Here is an 11,377-nt window from a genome sequence, read left to right as displayed (position 1 = left end):
CGTTTAGATCATGAATTGAATTTATTTTAACAATCACAATTTAGACATATACTAATTAAACTAATATAATTATATATGGGTTATATTTGTATATTATTGTTGGCTATACGAGAGAGATAATTATGTGTTGTATTTCTATCATAGAGGAGTGAGTTGATGAACGTGTTATAAGTTGCAAAGTACTCCTACAAATATAGAATAGTGATTTATATAATCGATTTCTATCTCTCACCCTATAAATTTTAGATAGGATTATATGTGAACTTTGAAAAATGATGAAATGTCAAATTCCAAACCAAATAGAGTAATTTATTAAGTAGTTTCAATTCCTCCGAATGAAAGGATCCAAACGGTCCTTTAGAAATTTTCTTATATCAACTGTCAACCAGATCGAACTGCGAGTTTTTGGCATTCAGATCCAAATAGCAGAAATTACTGTGGGACTTCATCATTAAAATAGTTATAAAGAAAACAAAAACATTGAAAATAATTACAGTGGGCGTTTTGTGCTTCTTGATCTTTAAACTATTTTTAGTGACAAGTTTTGTTATACCATATCACCTAGAAAGTATGGAACTATTTAATGAAATAGAGTCACAATGCATATCTCATAGGTTACGAACTTACGATGCACATGACCAGTGACGAAGCCAGCGGTGGGGCTACCCTACCGATCCTGGGCACGTGGAGCCCCCTAAGTCCTCTCTTAAAATTTATAGCATATATGTATTAGGTAGGAGAGGCTAAGGTTAAGAGAAGATAAAAAAGCCTCTATTCTTTTGTTCAACCCCTCCTAATTTTTTTTCTGGCTTCGTCACTGCACATGAACCCTCTTCGCTTAACTTATTAGCCCGTCTAATCCAGACTATAGTACAATATTTTTCTCTCACGACAAAACAGCACCAATCGGCTTATCCATCAGCCGAATAGAATGAAACACTCTACCCCTTAATTCCACTTTCAACACATCATAGACTTAATATGAGTGTATAGTTAGTTTTGTCCTAATAAAAAAACATATTTTCTCTCTTCATATATCTCTTGACTATGTCATCATTTTTCCTTCTGTGGCATCTCATTTAGACCTTTTTTGGCAGGGCATTCATTGTGGCTTCTTCATAGGCTGAAGTTGTTATTTTGGCAAAATGCTGAATATACTAAATCATGGTTTTCTCTGATCTCACCTTTTTTAAACTAAAACTCGGCTAAAGAGGCTCTTAAGCCTTGTTTGGATGCATGTGTATCCACTTCAATCCACATGTGTTGGAGTGAACTGAAATAGAACTTAGTTTAATTTCACTCTAATCCACTTCAACACATGTGGATCAAGATAAATATATGCGTATCCAAATAAGACCTTAATGAGTTCAAAACCTCATGTGAGAATGGTCTTAGAACCAAACACCCCGTCCCCATCCACCCAAAAGAACGGTTGATTTATGTATGTACAAAGACACTTTTATCTTGACAAGGTTATTTCATATTCATTTGATTATAGCTAGTAAGTTGTTAGCTTGTTCACGGATTCAAGAGATAACTGAATCAATATTTCCCCAAATGTAAGAAAGTTTTGGGGGCTCATGGTATTTCAGCCCCTGTTCGGTTGGCTGGTTCGTATCGTTGCTGGTTCGTAAAGAAGTATTACTGGCTGGTTTGTGTGAGAGAAAAATATTGTTCTGACTGGAAAAACACTGTTCATGCGAACAGTGTCCGTGTAAGGGGCTGGCTAGCCCAACCAGCCAGCCAGCCCCAGCCGAACAGGCGGTAAAAGTTGGCCTTGCAAAATCGGAACAAAGCAGCTCCCGCCACCGTGCGGCCGTCTAGGGCCCCTTTTTCTTTCATCTCCGGTGAATTTGCCGGTGACAAGAATAAGAGATCAATAGTTTCTAGATCTAATTTGCTTTGAGTTTAGCTCAAATAAATCTATCAACGAAATCGGATGATGTTTGGTCAGGATCTTGTTACTGCAATGACTTTGTTGATTGCCACGACGAGGTTACTGTTGCAGACGTCGATTTCATCGGCGAGAGACCAATTTGTGACCATTATCTGCAAGGGAGGAGTGCTCCTCGGCACCCCCACGAGACAGTAATTCCATATCATCAACTCATTGTTAATGGTCATGGAGAGAAAATTATCAGCCTGTTCGGCTGGGGCTGAAACGGTCATATACGATCGTGGATTATTACTGCTGGCTGGTTTGGTGTGAGAGAAAAATATTGTTCTGGCTGGAAATTACGATCGTTTACGAACCAAGTGAACAGGCCGTATAAGGCTTGGAGGTGATGAAATCTGTAACCTATGATACACTCGACGATGCAACTGCCGATGTTATTTCACCATTTCATATGCGCTTAGAACGGTTCTGAACATTAGATCTTTCGACGCGTTCAATGTTGTGATTAATCGTGGATTCAACATAAGACTATACTTCGGCTCCAGTGTTCAATAAAGTTCTGTTCTGAATGACAAAAAAAAAGCATTAGAGAGAAGACGATGAATAAATCTCGATAGAATATATATATTTTTATTTTAGTTTTTCATGTGTATTAAATTAAGACTGTATTGTGCTGATCTCAGTCTGTTTCGTTTGGTTGTGGCTTGTCGTAAACGATCGTAAATTTCAGTCAGAAACAGTATTTTCTCTCACAACCAGTCAGCAGTACTTCTTCACGAACCAACAACGATACGAATCAGCCAACCCGAACATGCTGATAATTCTTTTTCAATTCTGCTGTTCGTCAAGTACCCGAACGCAAATGCAATTGGGGTGGCTTCATCGCGACGCTGCCTACGGCCCGACGCGGAATTCAAACCTTGCAAACCCAACCCAAATATGGCTACATGCACGCGAGTACGCACGGCGCTTTTCTCTTTAGCTAGCTAGTATGGGGCTCAACTGACTAACGGGACTGCCGACTGCCGACTGCCGACTGCATCAGTTGGTCCCGCTATGGTGCCGTCTAGCATTGCAATTGAGGAGGTTTGTTCGCGCCACCGCCGTTGCCCGGGGAACCTGTCACGATCGCGGTGTCTGTCACCTGTGGGTTGGACGACGTATTGGTATTGACGTCACTGGCCGCTGGGCTTCGGACGCGGGACTCGACGGAAGCGAACCGCTGCAGCAATCTCAGACTCGCCCCTCTCCCCCGGCCACCGCCGCCGCCCCTGTCTTCTCCCACCGTTGGTCCCTCTCTTCTCTCTCCGCGTCTCGCGGAAGGCCCGAGAGAGCAAAGATCTATCGTTTTTAATAAGTTTTTTTTAGAAGATTAAGCCTTTAGAGTTAGAGTCTCTCCATACAAGTTTATTGGTATTAGGGATTTATCTTCTCCTCCTCTCCGGCGACGGCGAGGTGTTAGGATAGAATCGTTTTCTCCATGGCGGTTCTATTGAAGATGAGGACGACAACAACGACGTCGACAACTTCATCAGCACGACGAATAGAGACTTTTCTTTCCGAACGGCGACAAAAGGCGGAGATGATGTCGCCGTCATAGAATAATTTTTTCCGGTCTCTTCTCCGTTTTGTTGTGGTTAGATCTAGCCACGATGAAGATTATGGAGAATAAGTTTCAGATCAGTCTTTTCGTTGGTGGCAAAAAGAAGATCCTCAACTCCGCCTGGAGGAATGTTGACCGTCGTTTGTTTGACATGTGTTCTCAGACTTTTGCTGAGCGTTTGTCTGTGTGGTCATCCGTACGGAGAGTCATACAATCTTGGTTTTACGATTAGGAGCTATTCACGGCATGGGTGTACAATTAGACTATTCAGCTGCAATTTTGTCGGTTGTGGCTACTGCAGCATTTAGGCATAAAATATTGTAGAAAAAGTTACCGGACAGCCACAGCCGAAGCCGTGAAGACTGACAGCCGAACGGGCTGAATATAGATGAAAATCAGTTTCTAAATATATATAGTATATTCTAGAGTGTTTATAACGTGATGATATATCCGGTTATTATTTAGAAGCTGTTCAGCTAATTATTTTTGTGGCTGATAAGCCGACTAATGCTTGTTTATTGTGAGAGAAAAATATTATACTATAGCTGAAGTTCAAACAAACAGGATGGAATATAATTCTTCTTTTGTAAAAAAGTAAAAGACGAAAGCGAACCTGAGCACGCGGCCGAGCGCACAGCGCAGGCGAGGCGAGGCCATTCAAACCGTTGTTTCCTTGGATTCATCTGACTTACAGATTTTTTTTGCGGGCAGATTTATCAGACTTAATTCGAGTTCATGTCATAGTAAATCTGGAAATCTGTTTGCCCATATAATTTGGGGAGTGATTTATGAAGTTTTGAGATTTGAAAAGAAAAACACTGAAAATTGCATGCCACTCAAAACATGCTTTATTAACATGGAAGCATCGCCAGAGCCTTTGAATTGTACTACAAACCTTTTGCCACAATTCAGGTTGCTAATTGACGATGGTGTCAAATGAAAGCATCATTAAAATTTAAGTACACCACCAGACACTACCTACATATCATTGGGGTGTTTCGTTTAAAGAATCAACTATTCTAAATGATGCGATGCATCGTAAGCCAATTCCTCAAATTAAAAAAAAAACTAAATTGATATGACTGTTTATGCAGATCGAAGTGGCCATATGACATCCACTAAATCCTCCCAGAGTAGTTACGATATACCAGGTCATGAAGGTCAAAAGCATCCGGATTTTTATAGTACTTGATGACTATTGACGCTTCAATTTCTTCTGGTGATATGGGATTTCTTTACAGACAAGGACGCCACACCATATTATCGAAGCACGAGCGAAACCAACGGCCATCCAAAACGGCACACGCAGAAAATAACTGCCGTGTTCGCTTGCATGATAAGTCATAGGCTAAAAGTACTGTTAGCTAATTTGTTGTGAGAGAAAGATATTATTCGTTAGCTGAAAAAATACGACTTATAAGCCCAGCGAACCGGGCGAACAACCAAAGAAACCGTAGTTCAGCCTCAACAGAGGCATCCAGTGGCACAGCACGGATTGCGGCACCCAGAACATCGACACCCTTCTGTACACTTCCTGCAGGACCAAACGCACCCGCACGAGCACCCAGGGCAAGCCGGCTTCGGAACACTGCAGCATGACCTCCGGCAGCAGCTGCTGCCGTCTTCACCCTCACAGCACGACGACTGGCACTTGCAGCAGGACGGCGCCCCCTTGCAGCACGACGACTGGCACTTGAAGCACTGCTTGCAGGAGCAGCACCCGAACAGGTTGGAGCACTTGAAGGACTTGAAGCAACCGAAGCAACTGAAACAGCTTGAGCACGAGCAGCATTCCACGCAGCTGCAACACTGCGGGCTGAAACAGCCGCAGCTTGGCTTGCAGTTGCAGCAGTCGGTGGGGCATGAGCAGCATTGCTTGCAACTGCCGCTGGGGTTACAGCCGGAGCAGCGCGGGAGGCTGCAAGTGCAGCAGTTTGGGCTGGACTGGAGTTTGCAGCACGAGAGGGTCTTGAAGCAGCTGCAGCTCGGTTTCCACCATGAGCTGCAGTTCGGTTTGCAGCATGACGGATTGCAGCACGAGCTGCAGCTTCGGTCTGCAGCACGAGTTGCAGTTTGGTTCACAGCATGACTGGATTGCAGGTGCAGCACGAGCTACAGTTCGGGTTGCAACACTGACAGATTGCAGCACGAGCTGCAGCTCGAACTACAGGATGGGCAATCTGGCTTGCAGCATGATGTGCCACAACATGAACAGCTGTTGGGCCCAAAGCAGGGCTTGTGGCATGATTTGCAGCTGGGCTTGCAGCATGACAGATCTGGGCATGAGCAGCAGGAGCAATCCAAGCAGCATGGTCTTTTGCAGTTGGGCAAGCAATGGCAGGAGCAGCAGAACCATGACACGCATATGCACAATTTTGATCTGCACGGAGGGAAAAACAGTAATTCAGCATCTTCAAATTGCAGAAATTTAATATGAAAATGAACAAATATGCGTTGCATGGTACCAATGTGAGCAACACATCAAAACTATAATCTCATATGCATAGAAGAAAATATAATGGTATTAGATTTAGATCACGGTAAAAATGTTATATGGTCTTACTTGAAAGCACATTAACAATGAATTAAGAAAATGAAAGTTATGTGCCAACAAGCACTATGCCACAAATTTCAGTAAGAGTAACCCCACAATGCAAATACCATGCAGACACCACTATTTCTGGAAAAAAAAAATTGACAGCCATTTTGCTTCAGTGTGCAATAGTTTTAGTTAGGGGCCTTGCTAAGGTACTTCAATCACAGGCATTGGTTTCTGAAACCAGAAAAAGGAAAAAGAAATCCCAGGAAAAGAATAATTCTCGTTTATCATTTACCAGGAGTATGTCTACATGTTATACAATATATTTGCTGGGCGTGAACAGACAGGTGCTGGTGGCGTACCAATTAACACGTGTTCCACACAATAAAAAAAAACTAACTAATGTTCCAACTAAGCACAATCATATATGTTACATCCAATAAATCATGCATTCAATAATTAGATAAAAGAAAGATTTTTAATCTAAAACCAAAAAATTCCCTACTCATCCTATTTTATTTTACAAAATAAAAATAAAATAAATATATTTCACCTATTACCTAGACCTAGTTAAATGGATGACCCACAATTATTTATGACTACCATAGCAAAGTCCATTAGTTAAATAGAACATGTGCAAAAGAAATTCAGATTTGATAACAGAAAATGTGTAACCACATCTTTGGTTATGAAGAAAAAAAGGCAGAAGTGTCAACATGCTAAGAGATTAAAGGCTTATGACGCTTTTCACAGCAGCAACAAATAGGTTAGCTCTTCCTGTAAAAAGAAAGAAACCATGTCGCCTGTAGTAGTTGATGGTAAGTTGGTGACATGTAGGCTGGTTACTTAGCAGAGAGGGACAAGGTCTACTAATCACCTGCTATGTAGGCAAAGCAACTATGATAGGTTCCATGAGGATTAAAAAAACTCCAGTACCAAGAAAACGAGACTAAAGAGACTAAAACGTGTGTCTGTGTGGTGGTGGGGTCCTGGTATCAATTTTCCAAGAAAACCAGCAGATTTGCCACTTCCCAAATTTGCTCATTGAGATGCAAGAGTAATTAACTTGCATTGTCCAAGAAGAAATACAGGAGAAAATTTTACTGATTCATCTAATGTATAAATTTTTGAGGTGAAATATTATAAGATTTTGATGCACCTGCCATACAATCACTGACAAGAATAAGTAATGGAATGCATACCTAATCCACCAAAAAAGACGGCAAGATCGGTGCGTCTTCTTCTTTCTGAAAAATCAAAGGAAGTCAATTCATAATAGCATTTGTAGATGCTTCAAAGTTATTATAACATCAAGTCTATAGGTCATACATCGGTAGTAGTGGGTCTTGTTTTGTACCAACAAACTCATTTACCCTGGAAGGTTTTAAATGAGAGAATGTTAGAGAAAATATAAACAGAATGTGCTTCAAACAGTGAAGAAAATTGTGCAACATAGCTGAAGTTTGGCCCCAAAAAAACCAGACAATTATCATAATAGTGCACTATGGAACAATTCAGTAGGCAATGATTTAATAACCTTCCCAACTGCATATACATATGCACATTCCATTGGGAAAACAAATTTCAATACAAGTGATGAATTCAGAACGTGGAGAACTAAATACAGCATTAAGTAATTTTTGTCTAACAATTATTAAGTTTGAGTATTTGACCAAATGTAGTAAATATGGTAACCAAAATATTATCTGTTAAGACTTGAGGCCTCCTGGAACTAGGAAGAAAAATGCTGGAATGGATCACTAACTGAGCCACAAGCAAAAGAAAGTGGACATTCAAAACCAAACCATGTACCAAACACTGTGATCTGTGTGGGGTTATTTGGTGAATACTTATAAGTACACAGAAACAATAGCCACCATAGACTATACTGACACAGAATTGGGTTAAAGTACAATTAACCAATAACATTTTTTTGCGGCAAGATATAAGAAACAGAAAGGTGAAAAAATAGTGCAAAATAAAAAAATCAATGTCATTTGACGTGAAACCAGGATTTCATCCTAAACATGACATTTGCAACGGATGCCAAGGAAAGAGTAATATGCAACGCAGGAAGGGCAACAGTGCCTACTCTTTACAACTTCTAGAAACTGGTGGAACTCCTTCAAGTGATTGTAGCTCGTTCTGCAAAATCAGATTGCTGTCAAATAAATGCACTTCTTACTCGGTATGCTACTCGTGAAAGTGGTTTACATTCAAAAAAATTGTAAAAGTTGTACCAAGGAAGCAAGGTTGCCAACTGTAAGCCTGATTACCCATGAGAAATAAGTTGAAAGGAACACTAAACATTTGGAATTATGCATAATTATGCCTCAAACCCACAATATCGGATGCGTAGACTCGTTGTGTAGGACATATTCAAAAGAGAATGAGGACAGTTTAACTAAAAATGTTCTGTGGGGAAAATAAATTATGTGGTGGCAAACACTGAAACCATCAAACCACTAGACAAACATCAGTTCACTAGCCGCTCCCAATGCTCCACCTTGGCAAGCCTGTTTGGGTGGCAGCGACAGGGTGCCATAAGCCCATAACTAAGCTTAGGCATATGCCAAATTTGTGGCACACCTAAATTGTGGCAGAATATAACCATTTGGTTGGTTAAACTTAGTCCCGCTGCCTCAAATTGGATCAGGCAACCGTTTGGATCAGCCACATGAGCTGCCAAAAGCTTGGCAAACTTCTCTGGCAACCGTTTGGTTTATGAGCATTGCTGAGCATAAGTAAAATAACCCTTCGCTTACCATCTCTTACATGCACACGTGCTCTGGCAAACATGTTTTCTTTTGTACAGAGAGGACCTAAATCCATCTCTCATCCTTCTCTCTTCGTTCCCTTCTCTCTGGTTCCCTTCTCTAATTCACCATCAGCAAAACACAAAGTAGCCAGATGAGCTGCCTTCTCTCATCCTCCCTGCCGCGTGACAGTCTCCTACCCCATAGATTCATGGCATTCACTGACTGCCACCGGCAACTACCTCCAGTGCTTTGGACATCCTATATTAGGAGTGGACTGGGCATGTTTGGATAATGTTGTCACCGCTCCTCGCCAAAGCAGTCCTAAGCTGCGGCAGACAAAAATGAACTAGCTGGTTGTGGCATCGCTGTGACGTGCCTATGCTGCGGCGCCAATCAAACACGACAGCGGCATGCCGCACTTGCAGCACAACGAGCTGTTGCGTGGTGACTGCACGAACCAAACAGGGCCTACGTGAACCCGAGACATCCGACAGACCGCTTTAAAAAGGTGGATTCTAGTCTCAAATACGATGAGAGAACTAACTGACTAATAATGAGACTCCTGCTTTGCTGAGCTTGGAAAGCAACTGGGGTCGCAAGAAGAGATAAAAAGAAGACCAAAGCACACTTGACCAGTAAAGAAGTGCTTTAATCACCTGGACAGCATCGCAAATCTGCTCCTTAATGCCGCTTGGCTGCCATGGCTAAAGTATGTTGGCTGTAATGTGAGAGAAAAATACTGGTAGAAAAAGTACGGCCAGCGAACAGGGCGTTAAAGCAGAGCACGGCGTCAAAAAGACACTCGTTTCCCTTGATTAAAAAAAGAACACAAAATTTGAGGCAGCGGAAAGCCCCGAAACTGTGGCAGCCCAGCCCATAAACACCAGTAGTACATGTACAGTACGGTACGGCACGCCGTGCGCCGCACCACCTTTGCCTCTGCTGCACGAACCGTCATCATGATAGTGCCTGACGAGCCATGCCGTGTGCGTGTCCGCGAAGCAAGAACTGGAGGAGCGGGTGGAGGGGGACACGCCCACACGCTGCTCCACGCGCAAGCATGACACGGGCAGCGCAGCGCGCCAGTGCCACTGGCCACTGCGGCACTGCCCATGCCATGCCCCCGTCCTCTCTTTTCTCCCAAGGAACCGAACCGCACGGCCCAAGAGGTACAGCCGCGGCACGCCCCAAGAGGGCAACTGGGCAAAGCCTGTCGCGCCTCGGGTTTAACTGCGCTGCCGCGATCCGCCGCCCTCCCCCCCTCCGCATTAGGCTCTCATCCCCAAACGAAGACGACATATGGCGTGGCGTGCTCCAACGAAGATTTCGCACGAACCTGCCATTAAAACTACTGCATCTCCCACACGAGGGCCTCGTTTAGATGCTGAAAAAATTTCAAACCGATAAATAGTATCACTTTCGTCTTATTTGACAAATTATCCAATCGTGGACCAACTAGGCTCAAAAAATTCATATCGTGATTTCCAACTAAACTGTGTAATTAGTTATTTTTTTACCTATATTTAATATTTCATACAAGCGGCTAAAAATTGATGTGACTGAGAAAGAGTGAAAAAACTTGGCATCTAAACAAGGCGGAGCTATTACAGTACTACTGCTAGTACTGGCCCCTTCTACACACTGCACTCGTTTCTTAGAAAACGAGATCGCGCGACGAATCGGATCCTACTGGTGCTGGTGGTGATTTTTTTGAAAGTTTTTAATTGGGGCAAGTCAAAGGGGGTAGTCCACCGAACCGACCGAAGGGGGACGAGACAGAAAGGAACGGAACTGCCGGCGATGTATGCCTCACCTTGAGGAAGTCGATCTCACGGTTGAGGATCTGCAGCTCCAGCTGCAGCCGCCGCCGGCCGCACAGGTCCGGGTACCTCGGCGGCGACTTGGGCCGTGGCGGCTCCAGCACCACCGCCACCTCCTCCCCCATGGACCGACCTCACATGTACTGGCCAGATAGGCCTAGGCGGCTAGCAGAGTAGAGTACCTCCCACACCCGCCTAATGAGTCCCGGCCGGTGTTGGGGACTAGACTAGAGAAGCGGAATGTTGAGGAGGGAGTCGCCGGTGGCTGGCTGGTGCCTGGTGGTGGTATAAATCGCCTGAGCAGGGGACAGCGGGCTGAGGCGGTGGGAGATATCACACGTACGAGGCGGGGAGTGGCGGACACGCTCGTGTCTGCGCGCGCGAACGGGAAGCAGGATGAGAGGAAGCAGAGGAGGAGGCGGGAGGACTGGATGAGAAAGCGAGGAGCAGGACGTCCCCATATACTGAGCGGGGGCGATGGGGCGGAGGGAGGGAGAGAGAGGATGGCTGCGCGGACAATAATGGCAGAGATGGGGGAGGCGTGGCCGTGGCGTGGGATTGAGAGAGAGAAACGGGAGAGCAGGGGGAGAGTGGGAAGACGCTGTTGGGGTTTAATCGGTGGGCCTTGTTTGACTGCGAGGTGGGCCCCGGCCCACAGGGCTCGGGGTTTAAGCTGGGGACGGACGCCGTGGGGGGACGACGGATCAGTAGGATAGGATCACGGACGGCGTTTTGGTCTTTTTGCCGTTGCCCCTGGAG

The 11,377-nt window shown here is 44.1% G+C and overlaps 1 pseudogene; it reads right to left on the bottom strand.

Moving 5' to 3' along the window:
- Positions 1–4,863: 4,863 nt before the first annotated feature.
- LOC136551868 (guanine nucleotide-binding protein subunit gamma 4-like) lies at positions 4,864–11,170 on the bottom strand (annotated as a pseudogene).
- Positions 11,171–11,377: the final 207 nt, after the last annotated feature.

This window comes from Miscanthus floridulus, chromosome 4, assembly GCF_019320115.1.
Source record: "Miscanthus floridulus cultivar M001 chromosome 4, ASM1932011v1, whole genome shotgun sequence".
In the NCBI taxonomy this organism is placed as follows: domain Eukaryota; kingdom Viridiplantae; phylum Streptophyta; class Magnoliopsida; order Poales; family Poaceae; genus Miscanthus; species Miscanthus floridulus.
Note: the sequence above shows the minus strand (reverse complement) of the source record. Positions and strands in the feature narration are given on the sequence as shown.